At 50.7% G+C, this 24109-nt stretch overlaps 1 long non-coding RNA gene across 1 annotated transcript in view; it reads right to left on the bottom strand.

Annotated features, from left to right (window-relative positions):
• The window catches only part of LOC109314265, an 18847-nt gene extending 1706 nt beyond the window's left edge, over window positions 1-17141 (bottom strand). The window contains exons 1-2 of the long non-coding RNA XR_002102260.1: window positions 17129-17141; window positions 12328-12345 (exon numbers count right to left, since the gene is read on the bottom strand). This is a non-coding gene — a long non-coding RNA (uncharacterized LOC109314265). The remainder of the gene's footprint in view (window positions 1-12327; window positions 12346-17128) is intronic.
• Window positions 17142-24109: the final 6968 nt, after the last annotated feature.

The raw sequence follows: 24109 nt of genomic DNA, 5'->3' as shown, positions 1-24109 counted from the left end.
GGGGCGGCCTCCATCCTGCCGGCTGGCCGCGCCGCCCGACGGGCCTCCTTTATAGCGGGGTGCGGAGCGGGCAGCTGGCTGCAGCCGGCACCCCCCGGGGCCATGGGCCGGGCCAGGCGCGGCCCCGTCTCCCAGCCCTGCCCAAGCCAGCTCCTGCCTCCCCCGACGGGGCCTGCCAGCCCTTGGCGGTAAAGGGACCTGCCTGCCTGTGAGCCCCCTCCGCCCCACTCCTGGCTTGCTGGAAGCCAGTTCGCCCCTTCCCAATGACTTCAGCACTAGAGAGGGTGAGGCTCAGCGGTCGCCACTCGCAGCCCACGGAGCCCTGCGTCTCCCGCTCCTCGTGGCATGTCTCGGGGTGAGCGATTCCCGAGGCAAGATCGCGCCTCCTGGAAAACCCCAAGAGAGGATGGAGATGCTCTATGAGTTTAAACATCCCAGCTTGCCAATGCTAGTAGTGCTAGGCCTAGCATCCTCTTCCTTCTCCTGTTGGTTTTGCCTTGGGCCTTTCCTGCTGTTATGTATCAGCTGCAGTCGAACCCTCTGTGAATCTCCCACTGAAGTGGTCACCGTCCAGTGCAAAAGGGTACAGTTTTCATGGGTGCTGGGCCTGATCCCAAGGGATTTGCTGAGTCTTCCTACAGCCCTTAGGGTGGCCATTAAGGAAGGGCACTGCCCTGGCCAGTCAGGGCACCTAGGTACAGTTCATATCTCTTTTGCTGTGTGACCTTGTGCAAGTCCCATTCTTTGCCTATTACATCTACAAGCTCCTCTTGTCTGTGCCGATGTGGCCCTAGTCTCTTGGTGCCTCGCAGCATTTTCATCTTGTCATCACTGATTCCTCGGGGCCAGCTCCAAAGTTGGTGGGAGCATTTCCACTGCATTTCAAGGCCTCGGAGCTTGTCTGCTGCTGAAGTTAAAGGGACTCTCGTATCAATAGTGACGGTGGGCTTTGTTATGATTTGTATAACTATATACAACAAAAAGAGAGTTTCTGCCCCAAATTTTGGACACCAGACACTAGATGGATGCAGAAAGATGGGGAGTCCCAGACCACATGGGTGAGTGTGGTGGGTATGGTTCTTTCTAGGCCAGCGGTCTGTCAGGTGTCTAGTAGGTATTAGGGCAAAGGAGAGGTTTAAGGCTGGCCCTGGAGGAGAGCAGCGAAGAGGCTCTGTGAATGAGTGAGTGCTGGAGGTAGAGCCTGTGGGCTGGAACAGGGCCAGGAATAGACTTCTTGATGCTGAAGGTGATGCGTGAGGATGGGCAGGGCCTTGAAAAGGAAGTTTTTTTTGTTTTGTTTTGTTTTTCTGTTTTTTTGCACCGGTCCTGGAAGCACTGTTATACCAGGTCAATGCATGGAGTGGATGGGGCACGCTCTGGTTCCACCACCCGATACCAAAAAGAATCTGCTCAATATAGACCTCCTATGGAGGACATATCAGAGACAATCACCTGCCCTGGGGAGCTCGCCCACGTGGTCACACTGCTTCCCCTGTGGGTTATGTTTTTCGTGGTAGGGAAGGATGAGCCAGTGGAGGCCAGGGGGGTAAGGGGTGATGCCAGCAAACTAAGAGGCTAACAGGAAAATAAGAATAGATGTAGCTCTGTGGCAGGAAAGTGAGATCTGCTGGTCTGACTCGGACCCAGGGTCACATCCTGGGAGGAGCTGGGCATCTCTCCTGATGGGGTCTGCAGGAACTAGGCATATTTGGTAAAATGCCAGTGATGCTTTTTAGCCTGGGCAGGTCATTTCACTGCATCTCACAGAACATCTGCCATTCCCCTGGTCTCTTCACCTTTTACAGCCACAGCCTGCAGATTCATACACCACTGCTCTGGACGGACTGAAATGACACTGCTAGAGAGAGCGTTCTCATGCATCTTACGAGCAGGCTAGCATCAAAGGTCTGCTGTGAATTTTTGAATGCTAACAGTAATGAGTGAGTTATTTACAGCACAAATGCACCTGGCTTGAGTCTTCAGGGGTGTAGTTAAGGGACCTTTCAAGTGCTGTCGCTTGTTTTGTTACATTTTGAGAAATTTAAAATTTTTTCAACTGCTGGCACAAATGCCCAAGTGATAAGCCTACCTGGTAACCCAGCATCCTATATGGAACCAGAGTTGTTGAGCATTTCAGATGCATCCTCATTTGTCTCCTGCAGGATTCTGCTCAGAAGTGGGCTTTTTGCAGTGCTAAACCACAGGCATCTGGGCTTTTTACACCTGTATAAATCTAGAGCACCTTTCCTGGCCCTGGGTTTACACCAAGATCAGCGGCAAGTTCTGGTTGTTCAGGAAGCGAGACTCCAGGGGAACGCTTGGTGGTCAGCTTCTGAAACCACAGACCAAGACTTTCACGGGATTCGATCATACTGGTTGCAGATGTGGTTTGTGGCAAGTCTGAGATTGCTGGTGAAGAGGGAAGTGGGAGTGTAGGAAAGCTGGAGGGAACAAGGGGAACTAGCAGGAAGAGGCCTCTACAGTCTGGTAAGCTCTACAGCCCCGTGGCAGCTCTTGAGATCTCAGTGTCTGCAAACGGCCCCCTGCAGAATGGCCACAGAGGGATGTCCTCAGAGCATGTCACTGCCATGTATCTGAAGCAAGTCTGGTACACCATGTCAACTCCCCTTGGATGGCATACACTGAAATCAGAGTCTGGCCTCTTTCCCTTCTGTCTCTGGAGAACTGCATTTTTGGAGTAGACTGGTCCTGGGAATACATAACAGGGCATGACATTAAGTAAGAGCAGCTAAAGAGCAGGGACAACTCGAAGCTCCAATGGGTCATCTTCGGCAACACTAATGCAACTCTATTAATTGAAGAAAATAGGAGGACAATGAGGCCTTCATGTTTGAAATGACCTAATTTTAGTGAAAGAACTGGCAAGAATAACTGTAGAGCTGAGCTGAAAGTTTGCAGTGAGCAAGCTTGTGATTAGGGTTTGGTTTGGGGGGTTTTTTTTGTTTGTTTTGTTTTTAATTTATGAATGTTTGCTAGCAATTTCCTTAACCGAATGTGATGTTTGAGCTCAGGCTCTGCAGTTCAACCCTTTCAAAACCCCTGCAGTTCAATTGTTTCAAATTCAGAGTGTCACTTAGCTGTATCCAGTCAGAGATAGCATGTGTTTTTTTGTTTCAGTTCCTTATTCAATGAACTTGAACGCTAATCTGACAGAAATGCAGGGATGTTTTAAAATGCACCTGCCATAGGTTCTTGTGCACTCATTTTTGCAGTTCAGTTACTGGTAAATAGCTGTTAGCCCACCAGAGCCAGCTGTGTACCCAGCTCCTACCTAAACACATGAAAAGGGGGGTCTTTGCTTGAAGTGCTTACAAACAAGCACACACACGGCAAACTGCTCTGCCTCTTTCAGTGTGTGGGGATTGATGACAAGCAAATCACTGATCCTGACAGTGCTAAGATATGCAGAATTACACTTTCAGCTCTCCCCACCCCCCATTACCACCTATTTGGCACCAGTGGCTTAATTGTTCTGCTTCAACACAGCCACCCTCCTCAGATCACATTAGGTCTGTCTTGTCACCCAGTTCTACGTGGGAAAGAAGCCCGTGTCTTGAACCATCTGCAAATCTTTTGGAGACACAGGCACATTAAATACTAAGACATTTGTCAGACTCTGTCTGTGCATCCCTATTTCCAGGGTTTGAGTATAGCCTGGCTGAAGTGGAGAAGGAAGCTGTATAGCAGCAGTTCCCGATCTGTGATGCATGTATCACCAGTGGCATGCAGACAACCTGTCAGTGGTATGCATTAACAGATTGATTATAATTACTTCTATATCTATGAATCGATGACAAAAATTTGCTGGTGGTACTTAATGTTGAACTGAAAAATTTGCTGGTGGTACTTAAGGTCGCATCATTTTAAATTGGTGGTGCGCAATCTGTCAGAGTTTGGGAACCGCTGCTGTATAGAGCAGTTCCCGAGCTGCTGACACAAATCCAGATCCAATTAGCCTTACTAGCTATGTTTCCTGTCCTGGCTATCAGCAAGTGCACAGACCCTGCTTCTCATTTCCCAAGAAGAGACTTTCTTTGTGCCTTTAGTGGCAGATTTGTTATTTTAAGCTTGTGTTTATTTTTGTGCAGGGCCTCAAGGTCTTTGCATGATAGGGAGAGGGTTGTTGCATTGTTTCTTCCATGTATGGCCCCATCCTGAGACTGGCAGAATGCATAGGGATGGGGTTCATACATACTGATCTGGTGGCAGGGCCAGGGCCTAGCACAGGATAATCCATACAAGCCCTTTACACCTCCACCTACATTTGGGATATAAACCAATCTACCAGCCTCTGCTCAACCTCTCTCTGGCGTGATCCTTCCTTGGACAGCAATGAGCTGATTAAAGCTCAGGGGAAAACTCCCTGAGTGTCAGAACTAGAGGACATCGGGCCGAGCTGCCCAGGGAACCTGTGGTATCTCTTTTGTTGGAGGTTTTCAGGAAGCAGCCGTATCAGCATCTGTCTGAGATGGTTTAGGAGCAACAAGTCCTGCACCTGTTCAGGGCTGGACTCTGACCCTTCCAGTTCTGTGCTTCAGGTGCACTGAGGAAATGCTCTGTGTTAAAGCCCTTGTGCCGATGAAACCCAGCATGGAGCATAATAGAGTTCATGGCTTACTTCAGAGCTATGATGCTTACAAATCGGACGTGTCCAAGCAAATGATTCAAATGCTCTTCACCAGCATGGGACAGTCTTGTTCACTCTCGCTGGGGCAGCCAAGGCATTAATGAAGGGGAAAGAAAAGCTGGCTTCTTAGATAGAATAAGCAATGAGCAGGGGAAAAACTACTCAAGATAGTTAGCCAGAGGCTTTTGTTGAAACTGGATTTTAGGAACGCAGCCCTTATACCTTTGTGCCAGGCTGGTACAACCCTCAGACCGACCTGACCACAACACCTGCCAGTCAATAATAGGCAAATTTATTGATACAGAGTGATAACAAAAATGCAACAATACAAACAGTCAAGCAATTCTGTATCTGCCAATCCTAGGGCTGTCATCGGAGTCCAAGTACATCTGGGCAGGATGCAGGCTCCACTCTGAGGCTCTTTTTCTTAGGTGTCAGAAGTCTGGAGGTGAGATGCCAAGGCCCACAACACCCCCCTTGCCCCCCAGTGGGGTACATGAGGCAGGCTTTTTGTATGCCCTCTGTCCATGGCGGGCTCAGGGACCCTTCCTGGCGGATGGGGATAGGAACCCCTCTCAAGGAAGAAGAGGAGGATGACAAGGAGGGACAGGACAAAGGGAGGGACCCTCTGTTAATTCCAAGTTTCTGCTTTTGTATTCTCCTTCCCCCGTGGTGACTCCCGATGATGACTTTCCATCTGTGGCTATCTCTGGTTGGTTGTCTCTCTGTGGTCACACGCCCATGTAGCTTTCCGGGCTTTCTCCTAATTTAGTCTGTTCCCCCAAAACCGAGACTTAGGCCCCCCTGCTCTCTGAGGCCTTATTGCTGGTGTCACTTATCTTGTGTTATGGGACAGTGTAGTACATAGGGCTATGTGAGGCTTCGGATGGAGCTTCGGATCCGGAGAAACTTTGGACACTTTGGGGTCTTGAGCAGCACGTCCAGGTCAACGTGCTGGCCTTGTTCGGCTTCCTGAAGCGCTTCAGAGATCCGGCCATAGGGTATAGTGGGGAAACAATGAAATATCTATAGCTGTTGTTTTTTTGTCTGATTTGGATGACATTTTCAGAGGTGGTAGATTCTGCAGAGAGGATGAATACTGCCGAGCTTCAAGATGATCAGTGCAGGGGTTTGGGGGAAACTGCACCCCAAATTCTTGAAAGCAAAACTCCTGTCACGTCTATGTGTTACAACATGGGGGGGTCAAAACTGCAGGGCTGGTCGCCCTTACTGAGGCCACAAAGCCTGCCAAGTTTTAAGGAGATGGGTGCAGGAGTTTGGGGGGAACTGCCCTGCAAGCTGCGGCCAAGCAAAACTGGTGCCATGGGTGCTGTGGGACTGACTGTGTCCATCTTGGGGCGGGAGGGGAGACATCACTGCAGGCCTGGCTGCTGAGCTGCTGTGTTCCCAGTTCCCAGTTAACCATGATTCACTTGGACCAGCTCAATACACAGGACCTAGCTGCTACATCACAACTTAATGAGCATCAATTAGCACCTACAAAACCAGGCTAAGGAGAGGAAAGAATCAATACAATCAACTGCCCCAGGACAGACACAGTCTTGGCACGAGTTTTACCTGTCAGCAGCTAGGGATGTAGGGCCCCAGGACCCCCCTGCACCCATCTCCTCCACAGCTGGCAGGCATCACAGCAGGGGCCACCACCCTGCAGCTATCACCCCGCTGCACCTTAGCACACACAGGGTCACCCATGGCACCAGTTTTGTTTGTGCTACGGCATGCCCCGCTTCATTCTCAGGCTTTGTCCATCCATTGGCCGTGTTGTGCTTGTGTCTGCTTTCAGGGCCATGAGAAGCTGTGCGCGTCTCCCAAGCTATTTAGAAATCCATTTAACCCCAGCTGCCCATCTTGGCCCCTTACAATGCATACCTTTATACATAGAAGCCAATTCCCAAACAACAGGCCTTTAAATACCATTTCTAAGTCAACAGCTCTCAGGAGCAGTGTCTGGGTTTTCCATTATGGGACTATTGCTGCAGTGACTACATTGGATCATCGAATATGTTTTTTGCTTTTAGAGAATTTTTGGTGGTGTTTTCAGCTTTTATATCTTCACATCTAAAGTGAATGTTAAGATTGAAAGAACAAGGGCCGAAAGGGAGAAAGAAACCAGAATAAAACCGATGGAGGTCCTTAAATGCTAAAAGGACTTATAAAGGATTAAATGAAACCACAGGTAAATGAGGGAAGGAGCTACTGATACCTTGAGGAAGTCAGAGGGGCCCTGCAGGCACCATTATTCCTAAGGGATCCTGTGCTTTGTGATACCCACCTGATGCCATGCTGATGATAAATTAGCAGCAATGTCTGATGATAAATCAGGACTCTGATGATAAATTAGCAGCAATGTCTAGGCCCTAGGGTGAGACTCTGGTTTTGTTCTTCCCTGGGGTCCTTCTACTGGGTAAATCTCCACTCTGACAAAGGACGGTGCAAATCCAATAAAGTCAGAGTTCCTATGAAGCTACTGTTGATGTGAAACACTTAATCAGGTCCAGAAGCCACAGGCGTGTCTCCGGCGGAAGCCAGATACCTGCTTACGGGGCTGATTATCAAAGTGCTCTCAGCTTCCTCTAATTTTAGATTCGTAGAGTCAGAAGGGACCTCAGTGGGTCATCTAGTCTGACCCTCTGCCCGCGGCAGGCAAGAAAAGAGTCACCAACCCTGGGATCGTGTGATCCCAGCCAGGTGCCTGTCCAGTCTCCTCTTGAAGACCCCCAAGGATGGGGCGAGCTCCACCTCCCTTGGAGCCCATTCCAGATCCTGGCAACCCTGACCGTGAAGCACTTCCTCCTAACGTCCAGCCTAAACCTACTCTCCAGTAGCTTATGGCCGTTGTTCCTTGTTGTCCCAGTGGGTGCCCTGGTGAACAGCTCGTCGCCTACTTCATGTTGCTCTCCCCTTATGAATTTGTATGCTGCCACAAGGTCCCCTCTCAGCCTTCTCTTGGAGAGGCTGAAGAGGTTAAGGTCCCTTAGCCTTTCCTCGTAGGGCCTTCCCTGCAGGCCTCTAATCAGATGAGTGGCTCTTCTCCAGGTTGTCCGCATCCCGCTTGAACTACGACATCCGGAACTGGACACAGTGCTCCAGCTGCGGTCTGACCAGTGCCTCATAGAGAGGGAGAATCACCTCCCTGGACCTGTTGGTGAAGCACCTACAGATGCACGACCAGGTGTGACTGGCTCTGCCAACTGCTTCATCACACTGACGACTCATGTTCATCCTGGAGTCAACAGTGACTCCAAGACCTTTTTCTGCCTCAGTGGAGCTGAGAAGGTCGCCCCCAGCCTGTAGGTATGTTGGCAGGTCTTCCTCCTTAAATGCAGCACCTTGCACTTGTTCTTATTGAATTGCATCCTGTTGCTCTCTGCCCACTTCCCCAGCCTATCTAGATCGGCCTGGATCTGGTTCCTCTGCACCTCATAATTTTGTGTCATCTGCAAATTTGGACAGCGTGCTTCCCACCCCTTCATCCAAATCACTGATGAAAATGTTGAACAGCACCGGCCCCAGAACTGAGCCCTAAGGGACTCCACTGCCCACATCTTTCCAGGTGGACACCGACCCATCCACTACCACCCTCTGAGTGCGGCCCTTGAGCCAATTTGCTGCCCATTCTATCGTGTAATCATCCAAGGCAAATCCCCTCAGTTTATTTATAAGGATGGTATGGGATACCTTATCAAAGGCCTTCTTGAAGTCCAGATAGATAACATCCACCTCAACTCCTGCATCTAAACAATGGGTGGCCTTGTCGTAAAAGGAAACTAGGTTAGTCAGGTAGGACCTGCCTGCTAAAAACCCGTGTTGGTTACCCCTCTGCATCACATTATCCAGCGGGCTCCCACAGATGTGCTCCTTGATAATTTTTTCTAGGATTTTTCCCAGGGATAGATGTAAGGCTGACTGGTCTGTACTTCTCCGGGTCCTCCTTCCTCCCCTTCTTAAAGATTGGGACGATGTTAGCTCTCTTTCACTTGGTGCTCCTTGCCGTTCATTTACTGGCAAAGTTGGCTGGAACCAGTGCATATGCTTCTCTTGTGAGTCCTTTCTGGGAATGCTGCCAGGAACAAGCATTGGTGCAAGGTGTTTGTTTCAAGGAGTTTACTCAATGTGAGAGTCATGCAGTATCCATGGGAACCTGATTTTAAGGGTGTTCCTGGCAACAGTGGACAGGAATACCTTTGCACAGCTTATGCCTTCAGCAAAACCAACTGGGGTTCTGGTCTGTGCATCTGTAGAGCTGGGCTGGCAGTGAACAGCCATGCCCATAATGTGATCCTTGTTCAGAGCATTTACATGGACAGCCCCACCAGTTTTAATCGGACCAGGCACACAGGTGGAGTGGTCACCACCAGCAGCACTGTGTCGTCAGACCTTGGGGAGTGCATTGTGTTTGTCAAGTAACAGTGAACAAATCTGGTGCCACTGGAAAGCTGGGCTAGATTCAGGGCAGATTTTCCTGAGAAGAGTGAAATAACCCAGATTATTTGTAATTCCTGAGCTAGTTCGTCTTAGAGGATGCCAGTGGGAATCCTTTAAAGGAGGACTTCCCCCCTCCCCCCAAGCATAACTGTGCCTTAGCCAGGCAATATTTCCCCCAAGGCATTTTAATTGCATCTCCACATTTATCTTGGCTAAAGTGACATCTTGGATTAGGCAAGCACAAGGGCCTCCTATCAGTGTAAAATGGTAGTAGACAATGTTGCATACTCTTCTAGTGACTGGTCTGCATAGAGTATAACAGCCTGCTGTTGCTGTCAGATAAAGTCGCTCCCCCTTTCCGCTCAAAGCATAGAGAGCTTCATGGCTTGGATCCAAACCCTAGTGATGCCCAATTGTGAAGTTGATGCATCAACCTTGCCTCTGACCTGTGTTGCCAACTTGTTACCATGAGAGATTTTTCTTAAAGATTTTTTTTAAAACCTTCAAACATGCCAGGTTTTAGCCAAACAACCTCTAGCTTGTCCATTGTAGCCACTGAGCAACCATCTGAAACAGGTGAACTCGAATGGATCGTGTTTATTTTATCAATTTGACAAATCGGGGAATCACTTTTGACCTCAGGAATGATAAACTAGAAGGAAGAAAACAGAATAAAGGCTCAAAATGAACTCACCAGAGTGTGAAACCCCATTTATTTGTGATGTCTGTGATACAATGGGGACCGTTCTTTGCACATAAATGAGACCAACATACTTGCATTATTAAATTCCAGAGAAAAGGGTTTTTTATATAAATTAAGGGGTTTTTTTGATGCAAACAAACAAGGTAGCATTGGTCTGTTTCTAAGCAGTCAAATGTATGAGGGCTGGGGTGAGGTGGGAGTCAGTTAGTACATCCGTAGGTGAATTGGTGGCTATCAGGGGTGAACACCTCACTGAAAGGCAATGTGTCTTGGAAGTCCTGTCAAGAAAGCAGAAGGAATTATCATGGGAAAGGACTCAAGAGGGTAACTGGCTTCTCCCTATTCTACAGCCAGGGTCAGCTATCCTGCTCAAGGCGGCTTCTCTGCTTTCGTACCAGTGTCGCTAGGGATTTGGCAAAAGCTTTTCTGGTCTGACGTCTTCAGTGGGATGAAGCGCACACAGCTGATGTGGAGGAGGGAAGCGAAGTGCTGGTAGGGTCTCTGTTTTGTCTTGATGTGCTAGTTGCTCTTGTAAGTTCTTCCGTTCTCTTACTATATGCGACCCTAAGCCTTCGCTGGGATAGACGACATGTAAGTCACATAAAGGAAGCATTGGGGGTGTTCTGTGAATGAGCCAAGTATCCACCAGACATCGTGCCAAGGTAGCTTTAGTCTATTGTGAGTGGGAGAAGGAGGGATAGATGTTACGTTAGGGACCTTTACAAAGCAATTTCCCTCTCTATCCCCGTACCCCACCCCTCCAACATATACACAGTCTGACTCTTGCTGTCTTACCATAGCAAGCACTTAGCACCCCAGTCCACTCAAGGATCCAATTCTGTCTAGTTTGACCCCAAAGCAGCCCCTGGAGAGACCTTTCTTGCTTCTGCCTTTGTGTGTCCTGGATGAACCCAGGAGGTCGCTGAAGAGTCTCTGGACAGCGGCATCACTGAGGAGGGCCCCCTCCGACTGGTCCCTGGATTTCCGGGCCCACTGGAGCTCAGGGGCCTGTTGGTCAAAGGTGCCTGTGGGAATCACGTCCTCTTGCTCATGGTCCCTCTCCTCTGAAGTCAAGGGATGCTCCACATCCTCATCTAGCAATCTGGACAGGCTCTGAAAGATGCAAAAGACGTCGGGGAGGGGAGCAGGTGGGAGGTGGGGTTCAGGGACTCCTGTTTATTTTCATATAGACCTTGGTCTGTGCTCACTTTAAATACACCTATTTTAATGGAAAAATGTTTATAAATGACCCTGGAAAGCAATGCCCATGATTTCAGTTCTTTCTAGTCCTCCTAATACCTTACCTTGGTGTTGTCTGTAGGGCCATGAGCTATTGCAATGAGCTACCATTAGTCCTAATTTGACAAGGAAACCAAAGCCTGGAAACTTGACAAAGGAAATGAGGGCTGAGTCTCTGGTGGATGTGGGAGCCTGGTGTCCGGGATGGCTTGGGGGCACAGGGTGGAAGTGGCCAGGGCAAGCGTGCTTTGGGAGGATGGGAAAATAGGCAGAGGAGATGATCAGAGAAGCAGAGAAAGGGTTGAGAGCTGAGGCTGGTGCTGGGTCAAGTGTTTCTTTGGGGGCTGGAGGGCTGCAGGACAGGTAGGAGTAGTGGGATGCTGGCAGATTAATTCAAGCACCGAATCATGGCTGGTCCAAGTACCCTGCTTTATTGTGTCATATTCCTGCACACGCACAATGTGTCTGGCTTTCCCGGCTCTCGGGCAAGGAGCTGAATCCTCCTGAAAAGGTGAAAGTCCCCTCCTTGTGTAACCCATGCAAGCAGACCCTAGCCCTTCTGCTGTCAGGTGAACCTGCAGAGTCAAGGGCTGAGACTGCTGATGCCTGGGTAAGGCTGTCGGGGGAGTCCTGTGCTCTGGGAAAGAAACTGCAGCTGCTGCTTCCCCGGAGTTTTATGGCTTCACCCAATTCCAGACTGACCCTAAATCTCCTCCAACACCTTTGAGGGGAAAAAACACTTGCTATTACATCAATACAGAGCAAATCTGGGCAACGAACAGCTTTCATCCCACTCAACAGCCCATGTCTCCCAGCCTTGTGCTCCTAAGTATTACTACCAGCGGAGCATCTTCTGGTCCCTGAGATGGGTAAGAAGAGCCCTAGCTTATCTTAAGCTTTAGAGCAAGTACCCCCAACTTCTAAGAAAGGAGAAGCCCCTAGTTGTCAGTTGGAGCAGCCAGTCTCTTACCTGCAAGCTGGAAATGGGCTTGGCCCTTGCCTGGTCCTGGCTGAGGAGCAGAAGCAGCAGACATCCACAGCAGAGAATGAGTTTGAGCTTCATCCTTGTACCCCGGTGTCTCTGATTCCTCCTCCTCTTGGTTCTCTCCAGTGGCAACGTTGCTTCGTACCAGCCTTTTTATCTTTTTCCCCCCCACACACCCCCCACACCCCTCCCAAGCCCACCTTGGAGCTCCTGCCAGAGCAAGGATTGGTTTAAGAGGTGCTGACCTGTTCTCATTAGCCCAAAGGGAGGAGGGAACTAACCCTTCTCCCTTGGCTGGGGCTGCACTCTGGCAGCACAGCATCGCTCTGTGGCTGTGGATCTGAGGTCCCTGCTGCCTGCTTTCCTGATGCTACCTGTGTGTCAATTGATTTAGCTAGATGGTGCCTGAGTTCATTGCTAAACCTTGGGCTGGCTTTTTTGGTCCCTTTGCAGAAACAAAACCCTGAGAACCAGGGGGTGAGATGGGTAGTGCAGTGTACTTGCAGGCCCCCTCCACATACAGCTGCTTGGCTCTTGCACAGCAGCAAATGCAGAGAGGTTTGGGGTGTTCTACAATGATTATTAATTAAAATGATATTAGTATAAATAAATATGAATTCTTCTCGGGGAGGAGACAGGCTGGGATTTGGAGAGTGCCAAGGAATCTCGAGTCCTACAAGTATGACCGGTTGTCCCAGCAAGTTGCATTGGTTGGAATTCATGGTCTTGCTGGCTTGGGTGGGAAGGGCGTGCTGCAACCTGCTTAGGGGAGAGGATTCCCAACTGGCTTCAGTGTTACAAAGGGAGGAAGATTCCCTGTCTGGCAACAGCTGAGCCCCTTTCCACTACAGGCTCCCTTCTAACTTCGCCTTTTCCCCCAGGAAAATTTCCCGTGGGCAGATCAGGAAGGTGCCAGCTCCTAGTGCTGCTTCCATGCCCATGACCTCAGGGGATGTCTGAGCACTGTGTTCTGGGGGTGGATTTGGCAGGAGGCTCCTCCTTCTAAGGGACCAAACTGAAATCCCCTGCAGGCATCCCCCCATGCTGGAGGAAAGCCTGGGATCACCTCTTGCCCCCTCTTGCTTGTTCTCCAAGGATCTCTTTCCTTCCTCCTGCAACCTTCCCCAGGGCAATAGGGCAGCACAGGGGTTAGAGGCAGATTGGGCTGATTGCAGGGCAGGGCCCCATGCCTGGGGCTTTGCTGCAGTAGGGGATTCTGCATGACGTGGTTTCTGGGGTGGGGAGGCAGCTCTGATCCCTGTTGAGTAGGTGCAGCCTATATTCCTTCCCCCCGGCCTGTATGGAGCCTTCATTCTAGATGGAAACAGATGCTTTCACCCCAGCTCGTGCCCCCGTCCCTCTGCCCTGGCAGCGAAGCAATTCACAGAAGGGAGATTGGGAGGAGCGTCCCACTCCAGAGCTGTGCGGGGCCAGCTGCAGCCTGCCCATAGGTGTTGGGTTTAATCCCACAGATCATGTCCCTGGGAAGCTGCTACTGATTTTTCCAGTCTCCCACGGACAGACCCCCATGTGGGTGTAAGTTGTGTGACTCTGCATGACGTGCCAGTGGGAGCCTGACTACACAGGGCCATGGGTCCTCCAAACCGATGGTAGGGGCATCCTGGGGTGTCCGTGTATATTCAGCTACTCCGCATTATGCTCCAGCCCCTGTTTTATGGCACATCTCATGCCAAGGTGCTCCCTACCCCAGCCAGTCTCAAACACCACATCTATTCCTCTCCTGGTGCCCTTGGGAGTAGGAGCCTCAGGTGCATCCATGTTTCTAGGTTAGCAGTTGTCTCCACTTCAACACTATATGACTTCATCCCAAGAGGAATTTAAAAGATCATCTGTCACATGAGGCTACTTTTGGCATGTCCCCTCATTGGGAGCCCTTCTGTGAAATGAGCTTGTTTCTTCATTTGCATGAATTTCTTCCAGCTGATCTCAGTCAGGGATCTCTTGACCTACTTCCCCTTCAGTTATGGGGTGGGTGAAAGTGCCTTAAGCCTTCTTTTGATTCACTGTATGATTGATTCTCATAATTGGACTATGGGGGTCTACTCTCCTTTCTAAATCAACAGGTCCATCATTTATAGCCTTGAGGCCCTGGTCACCAAAAAAATCATGTTTTTCCTTGCTTGTCTGCAGCTGCTGTCAGCCAGGATTCACTGAAATGCTTGTGGGAACAGGAGAAACTGAACCTGTTTCTGCCCATCTTCAAAACTATCATTGCATCCTGAACACAGGCAAACAGGCATGGAGCCTGTACCCAAAGGGTGAAGACATGAATTAGACTTGTTACAGTTGGAGTCTCCTGAGGCTGTCAGGAAGACCTGGCCAGTATCAAAGAATCATAAAAATTAAGGGCTGGAAGGGACCTCAAAAGATCAAGGCCAGCCCCCTGCTGCGGGCAGGAATACTGCTGAGATCAAATGATCCCAGCCAGGTGCCTGTCCAGTCTCCTCTTGAAGACCCCCAAGGATGGGGCGAGCTCCACCTCCTTGGGAAGTCTAGTCCAGATTCTGGTCACCCTTATGGTAAAAAAGTTCTTCCTTACGTCCAGCCTAAAACCATCCTCTAACAGTTTATGGCCATTGCTCCTTGTCCTCCCCTGGGGTGCCCTCATGAATAGCTGGTTTTTTTCTCCCAGATATTCACCCCTTACATACTTATGGATGAACACCAAGTCCCCCCTCAGATGTTATGGTGAAGAGGGTATCACGATAGATGGCTATGTGCTTGGGCCAGTCCCAGTTTCTGGAGAGGTACCAACTTGCTTTGAAATCAAAAAGTATTTGCTTTGAATGGCTGTTTTTTCTCCTACCGTGCCATCACTTCCCTGCTCTTGACGCCTGACATTTTGGGCCCCTGGCAAACAATGGGAATTTCCCTAAAAGGAGAATAATGAATCTTCCTCTTGCACATGCTGTGCAGGAAGTTGGAAGCCATTGCGCTAAAGTGTTATGGAGAAAATAGCAGTGAGGAGCCATCTGGCTCTCCTGGTTGTCATTTTGATGAGGCTGAAATTTTCATTGGCACTGGGTATGTAAAAGCAATTTGTGTGTCTGTGTTCAGCATTTTCACCAGTTATTCATCTGAAAACCAACTTAAAGCACTAGGATTACCTATATCCCTGGCAATATGTGTTCAAAAGAGATGGGGATTTGAGCATCTTTTCATGATGGGAGAGGAGGAGGCTATTGTTAGATTGCCAAGCAGTTTTGTCAATGCAGCTGCATCACACTGGAGCCCCACTGAGAAGGGAAATCATCTGGTATCAAGTGGAGTGCCCCAGGGATCGGTCCTGCGGCTGGTTTTTGTTCAATATATTCATTAACCATCTGGAGGATGGGATGGATTACAGCCTCAGCAGGTTCACAGATGACACCAAGCTGGGGAGAGTAGTAGATATGCTGGAGGGCAGGGCTAGGATTCAGAGTGGCCTAGACATATTGGAGGACTAGCCCAAAAGAAATCTCTTGAGGTTCAACAGGGACAAGTGCAAAGTCCTGCACTTAAGACAACAATCCTATGGATCAGTTCAGGCTGGGGAGCAACTGGCTAAGCAGCAGCTCTGCAGAAAAGGACCTAGGGATTACAGTGGACAATAAGCTGAATATGAGCCAGCAGTATGTCCTTGTTGCCAAGAAGGCTAACGGCTTATGGAGCTGCATAAGTAAGAGCACTGCCAGCAGATGGAGGGAAGTGATTATTCCCCTCTGTTCTGCCCTGGTGAGGCCATACCTGGAGTCCTGTCTCCAATTTTGGGCCCCCCACTACAGAAAGGATGTGAACAAGTTGGAAAGAACAAAAATGGTTTGGGGGCTGGGGCACATGACTTCTGAGGAGAGGCTGAGGGAACTGGACTTATTTAGTCTGCAGAAGAGGAGATTGAGGGGGAGATTTGATAGCAGCCTTTAACTCCCTGAAGGGGGTTCCAAAAAGGATGGAGCTGAACGGCGGGGGCAGATGACAGAGCAAGGAGCAATGGTCTCAAGTTGCAGCAAGGAAGAGTTAAGTTGGATATTAGGAAAAACCTCACTGGGGTGGGGGGGTGAAGCACAGGAACAGGTTACCTAGAGAGATGGTGAAATCTCCATCCTTGGAGGTTTTTAAGGCCCGGCTACACAAAGCCTTGGCGGGAACAGCCTAGCCGGGGCTGGCCCTGCTTTGAGCAGGGAGTTGGACTAGATGTGACCTCCTGAGGTCCCTCCAACCCTCATTTTCTATGATTCTATTATCTTTATAGCTGCAGTATTGGCACTGGCCTGTGCTGGCAGCACATGTGTTATCCCTGCCAGAGGCTTTGGCCTGAGCACCCTTGATAACTAGATAGATGTAATTAACTGGGTGTTGCTTCCCCTGCCTATATCCTTGCCTGGGCTTGCCAGGGGCTACGAGAGAGTTTAGTTTCTGTGTGTGCTGGCTGTGGATCATGTTTTGTCCCTTGGACGCTATAATGAGTCCCAACAATCAGAACGTCTAGCTTTTGTCGAAATGCTGGGGACTTTCCTGGGGTCTCTGGTCACGCGCCACACTGAGATCATGCCCTGTTTGTCATCCCCCTCACTTACACATTCAAGTGCACTGCTCTATTTGCTGTCCACCTGCTGCTAGCACCAGGCACATGCCAGAGCAGGACCTGGGTTGGGATCTGGCAGACAAAAGGATTCAAGTGACTCTCTCTCCCCTTCCACTTGCTTGCTGCTCTCCCTGCTCCTGCCTGCAGGCCCCATCACCTTGTTAGTCACTCCTGTTTGAACCTCTTCACCCTGACCTCAGACTTCAGTCCAGTGTCCTGTCCCAGGAAAAGCATGATTTGAAAAGGTGTTGGGACAGCAGCAGCAGGGCCTAGGCTGCAGCAAACTGCTGGACCAGGCTGAGAACAAGGGGCAATGTGACTCAAGAGGGGCTTCATGGAGTTTTCTGTTGTCCCTTCCCAGGGGATGGGGCAGCTTCTAGTTGAAAGAGGTTCAGGGATGAGGCAATATGAGGGAGAAGCTGTTTGTGTTGTGGCCTGAGAGTCCAGGGTGGGGGGTGGGGGGCATGGACTGTGTCTGAGCATCTGTCTGTGACCCCTCTCACTAATATCTGAGCTCTTCACTGTCTTTGAAGGGTCCTGTGGGCAGAAGTACTAGCCCCTTTGCCACTGGACTTTCCTTCCTTTCCCAGGACTGCTACCGGGGAGGTCTGACCAACTCTTGTTCTCACTGGTGTCCTCAGAAAGGACGTACTTTGCCACTGAAAGGAAACTGGCCTCATTGTCATTGCATTTGGATGACGCTGGGCTGGACAAGTGTTCTTGGAGTGGCCCAAGGTTTTCAGTGCCAGCATAATATCATCACCATTTCTGTGGTGGTTCTAGGTTAAAGAGAGAGAGAAACAGGTCAGGAACATACTTGACCTGGACTGTTAGTCTTTGACACTGGAGCTGTCTCCCCAAATCTGATGAGAGGCAAGCATTGCCCTCCCCCTTGGAGGATCTTTGCATTCCTCCCTGCATAATAAGGTGACAGCAGAAGCTCTCTGTGTCTGTGGGTATCTTGGGACACTAACATCCTCTTCGCTCCTCCTGCCAGCCTGTTGTCCAGCATCACTCTGAGCATGTGAACAGCTGCCACAGAAGTAGCTTCCTAATGTGTCCTTCTAGCCTTAAGATCTGTGATCATCTGGTCTCTCCTTCTTGGCACAGGCCACAGGCTTCACCTTCCATCTCGCTTAATGATTTGTGATGGAGAGAGAACCAGCCTCCATCAAGCACCTTCCATGAGTCATTTGTTCTGGTAACCAGTGCCCCCCATTACACATGTGCACCTTTCACTGTGGTCTCCATTTAGTAGATTAAGCAAAACAGGTTGTTGGTAGACAAGTAGCCCTGACTCCATTGCATAGCCAGGTCCTGTTTTTCTACCAAATCAATCTAGGAGGATAGTACCAGTAGAGCTATTTAACTTCACAGGCTCCACTTTCTTATCCCTCCACAGAAGTAGTCATCTGATGCCTTTCAAGCTATCTCTCTTCTTGTTAAAAGCCAGAAGTGGGATTTGAACCTGTAGTACTAGCATGCTAGCCTAGTACTTAAACCACTAGGCCAGCCTTACTGCCTGCTTAGCAGCCTTTGCAGTGACTGCTTCATGAGACTCATGCATTCAGCAAAGAGGCTGTAGTTGGTGGGGGGGCTATCAGTGGAGGGGAAAAATTCTGGTGAGGCTTTTGCAGTCCCATCTCCCTCGCAAAGAGCTGAGAATACCAGCAGGTTTCTCCACAGGGGATGCAGCTACACAAGACAAATTAGCTCCCCAGTAAACACTGCGTCTACACTTGCAGCCCTATTAGGCTGGAGTAAACTAATTAACTCCACAGCAGGATAGTATTTGTAAATACAAGTACTATTCTGCTGTGGAATTTTTTACTCCACAGCGCCACATGTGCAGATGCTGCCCCAGCTGACCGGGGCATGAGGGTGCTTCGGGACGGGGGCTGCCTGCTGGCTAGCCCCACAGTGGAGCACCTGCATGCCCCAGCCAGCCTTTCTTCTGCACGCTGAGCTGGGTTGGCGCACCCCAGGCTGGCAAGCTAACCTTGGGGTCCCTTGCCAGCCAGGGGTGCTCTGACCTGGCTCAGCATGCTGTGGTACCATTCACCTGGGAAAATAAACTCTGGAGCAATAAGATCCAAAGTTTATTGCTTCACATTAATTGCACATGTAGACATGCCCAGGGAGTTTAAGGCAGTGTGGCTTCTTGATCAGCACAAATTTGGTGCTACCTGTGTCCACACTGCTGTTCAGCCTCCTCATGCCATCCTGCTTCCTCTGTGCATACAGACAGACTCTTGTCCGGCTCACATGCACCTTGCCTGCCCATGGCCCTTTAGATATTTGAAATGTCCTTACCTTTGGACGTCTAAAGTGATGAGACTGGATCCACATGAGGGACCCCTGAATACATCAGGCCTAATGTAAACTGCAAATTGTGGTCCTTGTAAAGTCCAGCTTCTAACCCAGGACAGCCAGAGGAGAAATGAGCCTATGGCACTGAACTCAGACCCCAGGTTGCTTAGTTCATTCTCGCACTGCCCTACACTTACAAGTGGAGAAGCATGACACTGAGTTCAAGCAAGGGGCTCTGGGATTGCAAGCAAAGCTGGGGTGAAACAGGGATTGTGGCTCACAAAATGTCTTTGGGGTTTTGGAATTTGATTCCAGTCCGAGTTGGATTGAAACCACTGTTTTTAACTGATTGCAAACCAGGAATCCAGGTAAGATGTTAGCTTTGAAAGCCCCAAAGAGTGGTAGGACGCGAGTTGCTGGCGTTTTCAGACACAACTTTGCTCGCTGGAGAAATTCCACCAGCTCCTTGGGCTCTCCCATGCCAGGTCTGCCGGGGGCTGGTTGTGTGACGCTGCACCAGACACAGGTACAGCACATATTTCTCTGCTTCTCCACCCAAAACACAGGGACCAGGGCCCTCACCAGCTTTCAGCGGCATCCTGCGGCTTTGTGTGTGAAGTTCTGGGAGATCTTTGCTGATGACAGACAACATGCCAGATGCCTCCTGCAGTGTTTCTGCCCCTGCTTCAGAGCTGGCTGTGAAGGGGACTAAGTCCCAAGGCTGGAGGTGAGTGAGCTGCTTAGCTGGACACCAGTTAATCCATTCTGGTCCCGCTTGAGCAGTGATGCAGGACTCCATTATCCGCCTCTCTCTGGGTTTATTGACCCACAGAGCCGCCTCCATCCTCACTGGCATTTCCTGGCTCCAAGGGCAGTGACGTGGGCGCAGTGCTTTCGTCAAAGCAGGCTCACCGGGTCCCCGATAGACGCTGGCACCAGAGGCCCCTCATTATTAGACATTAACATTTGCCTGGGTACCTGAACCTGCTCCTGCAGAGCTGTGCCAGGGTTCAGTGCACAGCGTCAGGAGCCTGCGCGCAACTGGTAATTACCCAGTGGCTGGTGCTTACCTCGCTCCCTGTCACTGCTGCCTTCCCTCTCGATGCATCCTGCAGTGCCCGCTCTCTCCAGCCCTGAGGGACAGCCAGGAGCCCACTTGGCTCCCTGACCCTGGGGTAAATCTGGAGCATCTCCACGGGGTTTACAGCAGGTTCTCTGAGAGCAGAATTTGGCCCGTGTCCCAGATGTCGTGAACAGTCTGGTGCTGTCATTTCCCTTCCTTCCAGGCTGAAGCCATCTTATTGTTAGTGCTTTCCCCCTGGGATGGGCAGTAGGGGGGCTGTTGGGTAGGACCTGAAGGCATGTTTGGGTGGCAGAGGCAGGCAGCCCTGTCCCTGCAGAAGCCCATCAAGTCTCTGCAAGGAAGCTGTGAAGGGATTCGGGCAATCTGATGACTACCTGGCAGGCCAAGACTGGACTGTTTAGTTATTTCCCATTGGGGAAAATTCTCTTTCATTGAAGGGGGCATGGCTGAGGAGAAGTGGGAGCTGGGTGTATCACCCTCCAGGGTTCGTCTTGGAAGACGCCTGCACTGAAAGGCCGTTTCTGTGGGAGTGCAGGACAGGAACCCAGCACCTTTCTCGGGGGCCGTCTGGGAACTGCCTCCTGTTCTGCCCAGTTTAACTGCCCTCACCAATGTGCCTCTCTTCGTGCGCCGTCCTTTGGTATTCAGCAGCGCGGCCCCATCTCCTGCCTGGGGTGGAGGAAGACGCCAGCCTGGCATTTAGCAGCAGGCTGGAGGTGGTTCTGGAGCGTTGGGTTTTGATGGCAAAGGTCCCGGATTAGGTTTGTCAGATGCATTCATCACACTCTGCTGACACTAATGAGGCCCAGCGGGGAGACGGTTTTAAGCTGTTCCATCGTCTTCCCCTGGAGACTGCTGGGCTTGAGTCAAATGGCTGTCAAATGGCTGTGACTCTCTGCCCGGGCTGGGAGAGAGCAGGACCAGGGTCACCAGTGTGAATGGAGGGTGACCGAACTGAAGTTAGTGCTCCAGGACCCTTGGTTTCCATGTGAGATCGGGCCACCTCCCCCTTCATCGAGGCCTGCTATGTGGCCGTTGGGAGGAGAGTGGGGGCCCATTTGGTGTGGCCATGGGAAAGGGCACAGGGCTTCTGTGTGCTGCCCTGGGTGGGAGCAGCAAGGGAGAGGCTCTGTATTCCCAGCAGCCCGTGGGGTTTGGCAAATGCTGCTTTCCCCAAGCCCCATCTCTGCATTCGCCCCCCTCCTTCTCCATCCTGAACGAAGCGCATGGTGACCTCTGCTGGCAAGCAGAGAGTCCATCCCGGACCGCGGCGTGAATAAACACGGCACTAGAGCGAAACAAATGCCAAGTGCTGCTGATAAAATGGCCTGTCACATCTGGGAGCATGGTACGTACTGTCCCGTTAGGGTCCAAAGGCTTCTTCCACAACAAGGCAGGCAATGGACTCTGGCACCCTGTGCAGGAATGCAGGAGCAGTCGTACATGTGCATTTCCGGAAAGCGTGTGTGTGTGGTGGGGGGGGTGATCCGTAAATGAGTAGAGGTGTTATATCTCCCAGCGCGGGGTGGGTGCCAGGGCGTCAGGCTTTCCATCCGTGGTCCAAGTCCAGCCCGTCAGGTGTGCTGATCAGGCCTTTCAGGGTAGATGTTTGCAGGATATGAGCTTTTATTTAAGGAAAAAAAAGTTTCGAATGTTTCAGCTGCAGATTAAAACCTGGTCAGTGTTGCTCAAATGTAGCAGTATTTTATCTGCCCTGGAGTGGGTTGGAGCTGTGTGAACAGGGCCTGCTGATCTCGGGGGTTTGTTACCTCCCAAGGCAAATGCCACGATAAGGGGCAGGTTTTTTGCGTGATTTAAGCACGCTGGTTTATACAGCTCCCACCCTTGGGTGTGCAGACTGTGGTAAGCACAGACAGGAAGGCACCAAGGCCAGACATAGGTGCTGCATTGATTCTTCCCTCTGCCACTGTGCGTTGTACCCAAGAGGAACTGAACTTACTGAAAACTGAGAGGCTGCATGAAGTCCATGATCCTCTTTCAGGAGTCTCTGCCTGTTTTTTAGGGAGCGATCAGCTGTGGTCTGACAAAGGGACCGTGTATGACCCTGAGTTTGGCCGCTGGGGACCAGCATTAAGGCATAACTAGGTCCTGCTTGTAGAGGCGATGGACAGGCACAGCAGGGCAGCCAGGCACCTGCCCTCTTTAGGCGGTGGAAGCAGAATCCATCATGTCGGGGGCTGGGCTGAGACAACGGTGGGACACTTGGATGGGTCCAGCTGAGCTGGATGGAGCTGGTGAAGCCCCTTTATTTACAGTGAGGGATGAGTGTGAGTGGGAAAGGCCAGTGGAGGGTCTCTGCAAGAGGAATATGCTGGCAGATAGACCTCTCTGATCTTCCCTTTATTAGTAACCGGTCATGGCTGCAGCGATTGTTATCAGCTTGCTGTTCTTAGTTTGACAGCACTCCTCTGCTTTCCCAGAAAATACTTGGGGTGTGAGCCAAACCCCTGGAAATAGCCACGTCCTTCTGTGGCAGAGGGCAGGGTGGCCTCCTGCCAGCCAGGCAGGATATCGTCATCGTCGCCTGTCAGTGCTGGCAGATTAGCGGTAGCGTTTCAAAAGCTAACACTTTGGGAGGGCCGATAAGGTGCTCGGGCTACAGGGCTGGAGCCTGCACTCATGCTCCAGATAAGCCCAGCTGTCAGCTCCGCAGTCTCACCTCCCCTGTCGCGCTGAGCACTCGAGGACTCCACACTTCCCTGTAGCTGCTTGCTGCTGAAGCCCTGGCCGAGGGGGATCAGACACGGTGCGTTCCCCTACCAATAGCCCACCGGCTGCACTGCACCTTGTGCCCTTGCCATGACCTTGAGGTGGCAAGGGGCAGGCTGTGGCCTGCTTACCCTTCCCATCCCACCTGATGGGCAGGGCTATTGGCTTCCCTTTAGGACATAGCTCCTGACTCTATGTGCCTGGAGAAAAGAGGAGCGTTGGTCCTTTTCTGTCTCATTTACTTAAAGGACTCCTCTACCTGCACACGCTGCATCACCTCGGCTGCCGTGGTGTCGGTAAGACAGCCGTAGCCTCCGTAGTGCGGGCACAGGAATGAACTATACTGCTATAAGGCAATGGTAGGCTGTGATGATGGAGCTGGCATGAGGAGATGTGTTTGGGCTCAGAAACCTACCTCTCCCCCAGACAGTCATTCCTGTATATAAAGTGGATCTTAGTTGTAAGGTAGCGTGGAGCCAAAGTGTTGCCGCCTGGAGAGCGCAGTGTGTGCTTCTTCTAGTAGTTCCACCTCCCAACATGACTGCTCCTCAACAGGACAGGGTACAGGATGGAGAACAACACCACTGATGAGATGGGTGTGTAATTTTGTGTTGTAAAAACAACTGCACGTTCCAACCCCTAACAGATAGTGTAAAAATATAGAACAGGCTCCAAAACCTCCTCCTCTATGCCCCGGTGCATGGCCTGGACCTTGCATATGCTACGTGAGCAGACTACTAACCCAGCAGTTATTTTCAGGTGAATTTTTTGCCAGATTAACTGCTGTGATCAGACACGCAAGGCCCTAGAAGGCAAACACCTGCCCCTCATCTTGCCTTGTCCATGATCCTCAAGTTTGGCTCTGAGGGATCTTCTGTGTCTGAGGCCAAATGTTCTGGTGTAAATGCATACAGCTGAGAATCTGGGGTATAATATGGCCTGGGTGCACTGGCAGTGTGCATGGATGTACTGTCTCAAAGACAGATAGCAATGCAGGCTGTGAGCAGTGAGACATATCGGCATCTGAATAAGCAAGCACATGGGTCAACAAACAGTGACATGCAGGTTTCTGAGGGAAGACAGGGTTTTTTTGAAGTGACCTCCCTGCTCTCTCTGGCCACCACAGACCCTGAAGTACTAAGATCTGGGCCTTAACAGTTTTGGAAGAGCAGATGTTTTCCCCATCCATCATTCTTAAGCAACACTCGCTCCCTGGCCTGACAGGAGGAAGAGATGACAGGCATCGGGAAGTTCTCCCACGTACAAGTGTGTTGCCAATGGAGGAATGAGATCAAAAGAGCAGGGAAGAGGCCAAGGCTATGTAGTCCCGACCCTCTATCTGGGGTCTCACATTGATTTTCCCCCAAAGCCACGTTTGA

This window comes from Crocodylus porosus, unplaced genomic scaffold, assembly GCF_001723895.1.
Source record: "Crocodylus porosus isolate Cpor-Errol unplaced genomic scaffold, CroPor_comp1, whole genome shotgun sequence".
NCBI lineage: Eukaryota > Metazoa > Chordata > Crocodylia > Crocodylidae > Crocodylus > Crocodylus porosus.
The sequence above is the reverse complement of the archived record's forward strand: the minus strand, read 5'-3'. Positions and strand labels throughout refer to the sequence as shown.